Consider the following 12,636-nt stretch of genomic DNA (forward strand, 5'->3'; position numbering starts at 1 on the left):
TGTCCAGATAAAAACAACTCGTGGGAATTTCTTTTTATATTATGAATCATCGCTGACAAATTATTTTGATAAAATCAGACTTTTTATGTAAGAAAGCAATGAGAAAGGGTGGTATTTTGTCTCAATCTGTGCCACACCGTATCAAGCCTAGAGGTTTTTCAAAAACAAAAAAAGACGGCATTTTAAAAAATCTTAGTGGCATTATGCCCGAGAATCGATTGAGTTTTTGGATGAATTTGACAGAAACTAACGACAACTAATGAAGAATATATAAAATAGAAAGAAAGTTCAGCTTGTTGGTAGGATTTGCGTTATGTTGAATTTGTGTTTAATGTTCGTTTTTACAATTTAACTTTATTATTATTACTCAAAGAATTACTCACTAACATGTGAATCACTTCATTTCTATTTGAAAAATGAAGATATTTTGTAACCAGGGAATTTTTTGTCATTACTTGCGCACTTACGAAATTTTTGTTTTGTATAACCTAGACAAAAAGTTAACTAATAATGCCGTTTATGATTTTTTTTTAATTAAAATTCATTAATTTCAAAACTTCCTCATCATCATTATGTTTTTATACCTATCCTGAATAAAAAGTCACATTTGTTTTTGAAACACTTCGAAGGCTATAGACAAAATGTTGAGCTCAATTCTCTCGCTTTGATAGGCTCTGTAGATACGGCATCAGTTTTTAGGACGGCAGTGTACTGAAGCGGTACGATGAAATGATGATTGCCTACTTCCAGGCCTAATTATTACGTTACCTGTTCAATCGGTTCCAGCGCGAGCGTTTTTGTTTCCTTTCGTGAAAACGCTAGGTGTTATCTTTAAATCGTTCTGTATTCGATCATTTCATTTGATTGTTCGATGATAGGTGTGACCTCGTGATTTTAGAAACTTACGAAATTCTGTACCAATTTTGACAGGGTTTCTCGTCTGGAACAGGTAATGGTGCATCACCTCTTTGAATTGTACACACACCAATTTGAATTTATTTATTTATTACAGTTATCTTGAATGCTGACCAATCAAACTAAATCTACTGGAATTCGGCCTAGTTTATTGAACAAAAATACGTAATCCGAACCCCGTACTTCCAACGAAACTGACCAGAAGTCGTTCCGTTACATTATTTGGCGCCGTCAACGTGAGCTGGTATTTACTAGGTGAGAGAAAATCTGAGTATTTTTATCGATATGGGATTATCAAACACACCATCGAATATGTCAGAGTGGCAGGTAACGAGGAATAGCGGCTCAACAGCCACAGTCAAATACTAGGGCTATCCCAAAGTTTGGTATGTTACAGCAGCCTTTAGTGGAGTAGCCACCCCAAAAAAGGGGGATGATCGAAGTAGGAACGTTTCATTTTTGTCGACTTGTGCTGGAAGACCACAACAAAGAAGAAAGTCTTTGAACATTGATAGTTCATCAAATGGGGGCCAGATACCTAATTATCTGTCCGAAAATCAAAACCAATATCCTCGGCGTGATGAATATTCAAATGGAATTAATCAAAATATTCGTAGTCCTAGGTTTCAAACTGAAAATGTAAGGGCGAGAAATCAAAATTCGAATTAGCAGAAAAATCAAACTCAAAGTAATAGCTTTCAGACTCAACCCGATCTATCTAACAATCAAACATCTACTTCTGTTTCTGGCGTATTCCCTACTTTTCAGAGCCAAAATACAGACGTTCCTCGGTACTATAATAGTTTACCTAGTAAGAATTTTACCTCAAATCCAGATAATTTACATAGAAACCTTTAAATAGTGGAAATTTCGGGAAAAATTTTCCAAACTTCAATCCTGCCTATTAGCATTCTAACCACCCCTCGTATATAAATTTTATGGAATATCATCCACAGATGTTAAATCAAACCCATCCTAATCTAAATTCATTTCAAAGTAGAAATCCAGGAATGAATTCGAATAATTTGGCACCAGAAATTATTCTAAATAATGGTAATTATAATATAATGGAAATGGGTGGTTCTCAAAAAAATCCAACAGAGGCCTATATTGAGAAATGATGGAACCGTGAACCCCGTAGAATTTTTACAGAAAATTGAACATGTATTGAAATTCACGGACTTAACAAGAAACAAATACAAGAGAGTGGGAGATTTAAATTTCAAGATTTGTGCACCAAATTTCATCAAATTTCAAAAACAGGTAACCGGTATAGGTTATAAATAAATGTCAGATGAAATCAAATTGATATATGTTATGAAAAATTGGAAAAGACATAATAAACTAATTGTATTTATTAAGGAATGATGAAAAATTCGAAAATTATTGTTGTGAACCATTTCCTTAGATACGGACATCAAGTGATGCTTTTGAAGAATATTTATATATAGACATAAGTGGGGTTAACCATTTCTGTACAAAATTGTTAAGAAAAGATGTATCTAGATTTAAGAACAAATGTGAAAATCATAGAATCGATAGTTTTTCTGATATTGAAGTTGAAAATTTGTAAGTAAGAGATTTTCAAACTTTTTTGTCAACAAGCGAATTTTTCTCAAGGCGACGAAGGTGAACGCCACGTAAAATTTTCTGTCTACAGAAATTTGAAAAATATTATAAAGAAGAGTTACAAATAGAATATAATTGTATTGTATACAGTTAATTGAAAGTTAATATAGTGAAGGACCAACCTGATGAACCCATTTCCTGTCAAATTTCCACGATCCAGCCTCGAAGTTTAGAAAACTCACACCACACACCAACATTGGAGGAAAACTAGGTATTTACCGATTCCACTTCAAATAAAATATATGTATATATGAAAGAAATTGTCCAAGAATAAAATAACAGTACAATCCAAACAAACCTTGAATCCAGAAATTTCGTTTGCAAATAAATCACAGTGACCCTGAATAATCAACTGACATTTTACAGACAAAGAGTGCGTTCCGATATTCACACCAAATTAATTCGGTGTAGGTTTGGAACATTTTCAGATTTGAGTTAAGAAACGGAAACACTGGAAAGAGTCTTTCTCGAATTCCTGAGTTATAGGATTCAAACTCAACGTAAGAGTTTAGCCGAATCGAAATTTTCATTTAAAAAATAACAAAAATAATAATCCTAACTAGAAATTCATTTACCTAATTCACATCAACATAAAACATAGAAAAGGTAATAATTCACACAGTAATAATCGAATATTACCGGAAAATCCCGAAATATAAAATTTAATTTAATTTCTCAGTATGAAGTGAACGTCTACGATCCAAAAACTACAACAAAAAATATAGGTCCGTATTTAAAAATTCAAAGATGGGGGTGGCTCAAGTCAGATGACACCCTATATGAAAGATTCATGGATATATTCTGAGAGCCCACATCAAGTGCCAATAGCAAAATGTGGACAGATTCTTGCAAAAAGTTTGTCATTGATGTTGGCCATGGTTTTGAGTTTATTCATTGTGGTGTAACCATATCGAATATTGATGTCTTGATAGAAACCCATATCTATAGAAGAACAGAAAGCGAACAAATTGTTCTCAGACCTAGAAAAGAGGAAGATGATTTCAAAAGCAGAAAGTCACTCATACAAAATCTATAATGAAACAGTTGATAAGTTTTATGATTTACCAAATATCCATAAACCAACACTCCAACTCAGACCTATTATTGAAGGTATCAATAGCCCCGATAGGGGTGTAGCACAACTTGTCATTAACATACTCACATTATCATATAACAACAAGAATGATTATTTTGTTGAAGACTCTTTTGAATTTTGCTCCTTCATTAATGAATTTCAACTCCCTTTTGATGCCAATATAATCAGTTTAGACGCCATCTCATTATTTAATAATATCACAGTAGAATTAAAAGAAGAGAATTTTTCCAGACACTAGACGGATATTTCTTCACATTGCAATATTTCACAATCGGCATTCTTAAAATTAATCGACTTTTTATATGACACAACAGTTTTCAGATTTGACAAAAAAAATTTTCAAACAAGTTCTAGGCATGCCAATGGGTAGCCCAGTCTCTCCTATTATTGCACAATATGTGATGGATGATCTCATTGATGATTGTTTGAACAAAATCCAATTTGAAATAACTTTTTTAAAAAAATATGTAGATGATATTATATTAAGTGCCCTTCAGGACAAATTGCAACAATTATTACTAGTTTTCAACTCCTATCATGAAAAATTATAGTTCACCATTGAATAAGAAGACAATAATCGTGGCGTTTCCTTCTTAGATACGAAAGTTATCAGAAGAGAGGACAACAAATTAATCACTAGCTGGTATACCAAACCTAGTGCTTCAGGAAGGTTCTTACACTATGAATCTTACCACCAACAAAGATAAAAAATAAACCTGGTGCTAGGTATGAAAAACAGGGTAATTAAAACAAGTCACATCTCATTACGCAATGACAATCTCGAAAAACTTTTACAACTTTTCATTAATAGTGGTTACACAAAAAAAACCTCTTACATAAATTAATCTCCAATAGGTCATCCATAGACATTGATCCCCTCAGGAACAATAAAGATAATTCTAATAATCAATAAATTCAACAGAATCTTTACCTTACATTACTTCACATTCAATCATTGAATCATAAATTTAAAAATATTTTTTTCTAAAATTCCAAACATTAATATTGCATATAAAAATCAACTCACATTGAACAATATTTTTTCAAAATTAGAAGACAAAGATCCAATTTTAGACATTTCAAATGTAATCTACTGCATACCTTGCACACAATGTGAAAAAAGTATATAGGCCAAACCAAAAGGAAATTTAAAGACAGAATTTGTTCTCATGAAAGCGATATTAGAAATTATAAAAAAACTTGTGCTATGTGTTATGTTTAAAAATCGCGGCAAGTGAAAGGGATTACTAACCTCACTTTCGTAAGTGTCACACATTTCACAATTTGTTAAATGAATATTAAAATCAATCAATTCATTGTAGAATTCCTGATGAAGAGCCAATAAAGACTCGAAAGCTAGAAAGCATACCCGAAAATTATAAAAGATTCGTCTTTTCGTCTTTATATATATATATATATATATATATATATATATATATATATATATAGATATATATATATATATATATATATATATATATATATATATATATATATATATATATATACAGGGTGTCCCTGGACTTCCTCTTTTCCTCTCGGGAATGTATAGATGGGGTCAAAATATCACCAGTACTTCATATAACTTTTTTTCCTAAAATCCTTCGTTACCAAGTAACGGGCCCTCGAAGTTACAAAATGAAAAATGTTTTTCTTTGATAACTTTTCAAGTGAATATTCAAAATCATCCAAATTTTGGTAATTGACTAAACAAATGAATTCCTTCGATGAGCTTTCATGCAGGAGTCAGTTGTTTTGCTACAAAGTCAGGAACGGACTACCCCCGATGGTCCACACCCCAAAACTTTGAAATGAGAGATATTTTTCAATATTTTTTAACAAATTAAGGTTACTTGGACAATTTTATGAATAAAAGTACTCGTGTGGAAAGTCGATCGGAGCAACGAGTCTTGATAAAAATGTAGTTTCACTCGACGACATCAAACCCGCTCGTCCACCATTATTTGAAATGAATAATTATCAAAGCAGAAATAATAATGATAACTTTAATTCAACAACATTTATCCTGAGATGTCTACCATTATTCGAAAATATTAGTTTTTAAGGAAAATGGAAATGATAGGTAAAATGTTCATAACGAATTTTTATAATGCAAACACGTTTAACTAACGAAACTCAAGAGCCTCAAGAGCAAACAGAAATGAAAAATCCGCTACAGAAACTGCTCGATATGACCACCTTCTCTCTCTATACATTTTCTTAGTCTGCGAAGACACCCTCTCTGTACTTGAAATAGAATTCCAGGGTCGTTTCGTATGGCTTCACAATGTAATGTTATTCTATTCAACAATGCATCTCTTGTGTGAATAGGTGTAGCGTAAACAAGGCTTTTTAGATGCCCCCACAGAAAGAAATCCAATGGATTTAAATCCGGAGACCGCGATGTCCTGTAGAACGAATGGTCCTATAAGATGGTTTCCTATGATACCAGCCCAAACATTCACGTTGAATTTCCGTTGGTGTTTGGTTTGCAATATCCCATGGGGATTTTCTTCGGCCCATATATGGAGATTATGAGAGTTGATAACTCCATCTCTACTGAAACCTGCTTCATCAGTGAATAAAACTCGATTAATAAAAGTCATATCCTCTCTTTGCCTATCCATGAACCCATTGGCATATTCCAGTCGTGCTGGAAAATCTTGAGGTGTCATGGCATGTACCTTCTGGATGTGAAATGGGTGGAGCAGTTGTTCCCCAATTATTCTATGAATAGTGGACTTGGATGTATGGAACTGTTCTGATAGATTTCTGATGCTCATTGAAGGATCATCAGCGACGGCTTCCAAAATATTTTCCTCCAATACAACGGTACGTACAGTCCTAAGAGCGCCCTCACCACTTCGTTTTGGCAAAACTGTACCTACAATAATATCGAAATAAAACAACGTGCTCAAATTAATTATCAATTATTACATACCTGTCTCCCTCAAGCTGCGATCGACACGCTCGAATGTTTCTCTTGACGGTACCGTTCGATTGGGAAAATGCTCGGAATACAGACGACGAGCTTCTGCAGCATTACAAAATGCTCGTCCATAAAATACATGCATATCTGCATATTCATTGAATGTAAACTGTTCGGCCATATCAAAAAAATTCAAAATATCCTATAGAATATTGACAATACAATGATAGTCATATGACAACGCACCACGTCAACAAAACAAAATCGCATTCCAGTTTCTCATTTTTTATCAAAACTTTCTAAAAGGTTTTTTTGTCAACATCTGTGAAAGAAATGGAACATAATTATTCCCTGGACATTTTTCACCTGATCATGTGCAGCCGTTTTTGTAGTTCATTCGTTTGCTTTTTATTAGTATAGTAAATATTTTTTCCGATGTGCGTTTTTTCAGCTAAATTTAGATTCGTGTTAAAGAATTTCTCCCATAAAATTATAATTATCAATGAAACTCGTCAACAGTTTAGCTGTGAAGAAGAATTTGAAACATTCGAATGTTGAGTTTCATGAGATTCAGATAACTGATCAACACGAAACGTGATTATTCCACACGTATTATGTACATACAAAATATGGAATGAATTCGATATTTCATAGTAGAGTAGCTTGTTAGTTTAAAAACACCACGAATCTACAGAACTTGATATTTTTTTTGAAAAAATATCCGCTATCACAATTGTGACTTAAACTTCCATATAGGTATTGTACTTTTTGTTTACGACTTCATTTTAGCATACTTTGTATTATTCCTATTATAAATGTTGTTGAATTAACGTTATCATTATTATCATTATTATTTCTGCTTTGATAATTATTCATTTCAAATAATGGTGGACGAGCGGGTTTGATGTCGTCGAGTAGAACTACATTTTTATCAAGACTTGTTGCTCCGATCGACTTTCCACACGAGTACTTTTATTCGTAAAATTGTCCAAGTAACCTTATTTTGTTAAAAAATATTGAAAAATATCTCTCATTTCAAAGTTTTGGGGTGTGGACCATCGGGGGTAGTCCGTTCCTGACTTTGTAGCAAAACAACTGACTCCTGCATGAAAGCTCATCGACGGAATTCATTTGTTTAGTCAATTACCAAAATTTGGATGATTTTGAATATTCACTTGAAAAGTTATCAAAGAAAAACATTTTTCATTTTGTAACTTCGAGGGCCCGTAACTTGGTTACGAAGACTTTTAGGAAAAAAAGTTATATGAAGTACTGGTGATATTTTGACCCCATCTATACATTCCCGAGAGGAAAAGAGGAAGTCCAGGGACACCCTGTATATATATATATATATATATATATATATATATATATATATATATATATATATATATATATATATATATATATATATATATAAATATATATATATATATATATATATATATATTCGTTTCTATACATGGGGATCTCGTAAACGGTAAGAGATAGAGTGTGGGTAAAATTATGGCAAAGTTGCGTATTTGAGAGACTTATTCAATGATGTGAATGTGAAGAAATCGGTTCTGGAGATATAAAAGAAAAACCAAAAAATCCCAAATTTTTTTTGCCTATTCGCCTTTATTCGCCTTTATTCGCAGACATATTAAAAATCTGTCCACATTTTGCTATTGGCACTTGATGTGGGCTCTCAGAATATATCCATGAATCTTCCATACAGGGTGTCATCTGACTTGAGCCACCCCCATCTTTGAATTTTCAAATACGGACCTGTATTTTTTGTTGTAGTTTTTGGATCGTAGACGTTCACTTCATACTGAGATATTAAATTGAATTTTATATTTCGGGATTTTTCGGTAATTTTCGATCATAATAGTGTGAATTATTCCCTTTTCTATGTTCTATGTTGATGTGAGTTGAGTAGATGAATTTCTATTTATTATTATTTTTGTTATTTTTCAAATGAAAATTCAGAGTTCCTGATGAATTTAGAGTAGAGTTCCTGATGAAGAGCCAATAAAGACTCGAAAGCTGGAACAGAAAAAAGAGTTCACTTATTTTACCATCTTCTATATATATATATATATATATATATATATATATATATATATATATATATATATATAGAGGTTGACGGTTAGCACGACTGGCTAAGTTAAGAAACAGCACGGGGATTGGAACGGGTGTGCAGTCGGAGACAGAGAAAAATGAGAACTTTTTTTTCTGTTCAAGCTTTCGAGACTTTATTGACTCTTCTTCAGGAACTCTAGATGATAAGATGAAAATTTAACAATTGTCAAAATTTGTTGTACATTACTTACGAAAGTTGAGGTTATGTATATGAAGCAAGCATGAGAAGAATTGTTTTTTTAAAACACTTTGAAAATGTGATGATTTATGAACACTCATGATACTGGATAACTGGTTAAAACTGAGAACATTATAATAAAATGTGGATGGCACTAATAACATTAGATTGTTGTAAAATAATTTTTTTTTAAATTTTTATACATCTTGTGAAAGGAACATGTCCAAGTCAACTGTCAATTGTCTTGTCAAAAAATATTTTTTAAAATATTGGAAAAGGAGAAAAGGTCCATGTCTGTGGTATGGAATGCAAAAGTGACTAAGTTTATCATCAGACAGGAATAAAGTGCAATTGAAATTTGTGATGAATTTTCAAAAATAAATTGAATAGAATTTTGTTTTGGTTAACATCTTGGAAGAGTGAACAGTTGTCTTGTCATTTACAGCACATATTGAAATTGATAGATGAATGGTTGAATGTAGTTTTATTTTTTGATTAAGTTAAAAGAGTTTGAAAGAGGTTTATTGAATGATAGTTCCAATCATTATGATGTGCAGATTGACTTTTATTATATTAGCTTGGTAGCAGGATGGTTGGTGGATCTGTTTTGATTGTTTAAGTGAAGTAGGTAAGTATAGATTATACTAAGTCCTTCTATGTCTCTTCTAGAATTCATACTGAGAGGATTTTTGAAAATGTTTGTCATTTCTAGGAACATTCTTTTGTGTACGTTGTTGGAAAAAATGGTTTTTACTTTCCAAATTAAAAGATAAAACTCCAACTCTACACAACTCAGAAATAGTTCATGGAATTCCTTGTGCAGAATGTAACCAAATATACATAGGCCAAACTGGCAGACTCCTCAAAGATAGAATCACAGCCCACAAAAGTGATATAAAAAACAACAAAAGTAGTTGCACTTTAGCCCAACATTCCATCAACCATGACCACAAAATTGCATATGACAATGTCAAAATATTAGACCAATCCAACAACGTACACAAAAGAATGTTCCTAGAAATGACAAACATTTTCAAAAATCCTCTCAGTATGAATTCTAGAAGAGACATAGAAGGACTTAGTATAATCTATACTTACCTACTTCACTTAGACAATCAAAACAGATCCACCAACCATCCTGCTACCAATCTAATGTAATAAAAGTCAATCTGCACATCATAATGATTGGAACTATCATTCAATAAACCTCTTTCAAACTCTTTTAACTTAATCAAAAAATAAAATTACATTCAACCATTCATCTATCAATTTCAATATGTGCTGTAAATGACAAGACAACTCTTCACTCTTCCAAGATGTTAACCAAAACAAAATTCTATTCAATTTATTTTTGAAAATTCATCACAAATTTCAATTGCACTTTATTCCTGTCTGATGATAAACTTAGTCACTTTTGCATTCCATACCACAGACATGGACCTTTTCTCCTTTTCCAATATTTAAAAAAATATTTTTTGACAAGACAATTGACAGTTGACTTGGACATGTTCCTTTCACAAGATGTATAAAAATTTAAAAAAAATTTATTTTACAACAATCTAATGTTATTAGTGCCATCCACATTTTATTATAATGTTCTCAGTTTTAACCAGTTATCCAGTATCATGAGTGTTCATAAATCATCACATTTTCAAAGTGTTTTAAGAAAACAATTCTTCTCATGCTTGCTTCATATACATAACCTCAACTTTCGTAAGTAATGTACAACAAATTTTGACAATTGTTTTGACAAACGACAAAAAGTGTCAGAACGACAATGAACATCATTGTTCAGTTAGAATATTCTCATTTAGTTTTCGGTTTTACTAGTAGAAAGGTACCACGTCAACAATCTCTAAAATGGTCAATTCTCATCCATTGTAAAAAAAAATTGAAGCGATTTTTATTTACGGTGCGACACGTAACTTTCACGAGACCGAAAGGACTCTCAATAAACGTTTTTCGAATAGTCCGATCTGTAGAAAATATTGGAGAGAACTTGTATCCAAATTAACAACTACCCGTGATGTACATAACAAAAAGGCCCCAGGTCATTCGTCCATTTCGGAAGAACAGCAAGTGTAAATGATTGGTGAGATGGTAGTGAATCCTCAACAGTCTACTTATTCCGTCGCGAATGTTTGTGAGGTACCTCCTTGTACTGTGTGGATACTTTTGAAGAGGAATATGTATCGTCCATACAGAATTGGAATGATACACCAATTCAGTGAAAATGACCCTGGCCGAAAAACAGAATTATGACGGAAAGCATCGCAAGGCATCCTATCCATCTCCACAGTATTTGTTTTAGTGACGAATATACATTTTTTCAAACGGTAATGTTCACAGACACAATTGCCGTTATTAGAGTGATACCAACCCTCACGTTTTCCGGGAAACACATACCCAATATAAAAAAAAATTTGGGGAGGAATATTGGGAAACCATATTGTAGGACCTCTATTTATTGATCAAAATTCAACAGGGGAACTGTATTTGAATACGATGGGAACTACTGTTGACCCTCTCATCACTGAAAACGTCGAAACGAATCCTAATGAATTCGATATGGATATGGTATTCCAACAAGATAAAGCACCACCACATTACTCCAGACAAGTAGAAAACTATTTGGATACTACTTTTCCCTGTCGTTGGATTGGCCGTCGAGCTCCTACAGAATTTCCAGCCCGCTCGCCAGATTTGACACCTTTGGACTATTTCATGGAGATATTTGAAGTAGAAGGTGTACGAAACTGAACCTGTTTCAATATTGGATATACGGCAGATGATAATAAATATTTGTAGAGATATTGACGTTACTGTGTTCGAAAATGTTCGGCATGAAATATCGGATAGGCTGTTCATATGTCGAGAAGTTCAAGGCAACTATTCCGAGCATCTTTTGAACTGACCTCAAGCTTTACGTCATATTATGTAGTTAAATGTCAATGTATTCAGGCAATTATTAAAAGTTCCGCCATTTTGTGTTAGGAATCACACGTTAAAAGGTAGGACCTCGTTAGTCCTTAGCTCGCACAAGTTTCTCAACTTCTGAGAGTTGTTCGTATGGGGGAGGCAGCTGATTAACGGAAAAACAGATTTTAAACAGATTTTTTTTTGTAATGATTGAAGATATCGACATTGTATTCTAGGGTTGTGAAGCACTTCTCAGGAGATCAATTTTTTCCCAGATGGCGCCCAGTCACCATCTTAAAAGATTCATCTGTCAATTTCACTTCAAAACAAAGTATTCATGCATTGATTATATCATCCCAAATTTCAATTTTTTTGAGTCTACCCGTTCAAGAAAATAAAAGGGAGGGGCATCATAGAAATGCATTGTATAACCAATGGAATTTTTTTTGGGATCTGGTGAAACAACTCTCGAAAAAATAATAGTGTTTTAGAAATTTTAAGAAAAAACACAAGTTGGCTGAATGTGACCCTGAATAAGCAGTCGATCGGAAAAGACAAGTGTCAGCCGTCGTTATTTCTTCCACGAGATAATTTACAACAATATAAAGATAATTTACAACAATATCCTACCGGATTTTGAACAATATAAATAATATAAAATTATTAACATACCTATGTGGTGATTGAAATTGACCAAATTATAATTAAACAGTGTTGTCATTTTATTGAATATCACATAACTCATTTAATGTATAATTGCATGGAAATGTGCCAAAATTATACATTTCATCCAAGAGTATGAACTTTAGCGGCCGAAGATAACTGTGCCATGGCTATTTT

General features: G+C 32.8%; 1 protein-coding gene across 1 annotated transcript in view; it reads left to right on the forward strand.

Annotated features, from left to right (window-relative positions):
- The first annotated feature begins 794 nt into the window (after positions 1-794).
- The window catches only part of LOC111515950 (ATP-binding cassette sub-family C member 4), a 161,206-nt gene continuing 149,364 nt past the window's right edge, over positions 795-12,636 (forward strand). Inside the window, exons 1-2 of the mRNA XM_074176982.1 lie at positions 795-949; positions 1,013-1,170. The gene's annotated coding sequence lies outside the window, so the exon portion shown is untranslated. The remainder of the gene's footprint in view (positions 950-1,012; positions 1,171-12,636) is intronic.

This window comes from Leptinotarsa decemlineata, unplaced genomic scaffold (genome assembly GCF_025532065.1).
Source record: "Leptinotarsa decemlineata unplaced genomic scaffold, Ldec_3_MD MMD2_P_RNA_scaffold_14, whole genome shotgun sequence".
NCBI classification, from domain to species: domain Eukaryota; kingdom Metazoa; phylum Arthropoda; class Insecta; order Coleoptera; family Chrysomelidae; genus Leptinotarsa; species Leptinotarsa decemlineata.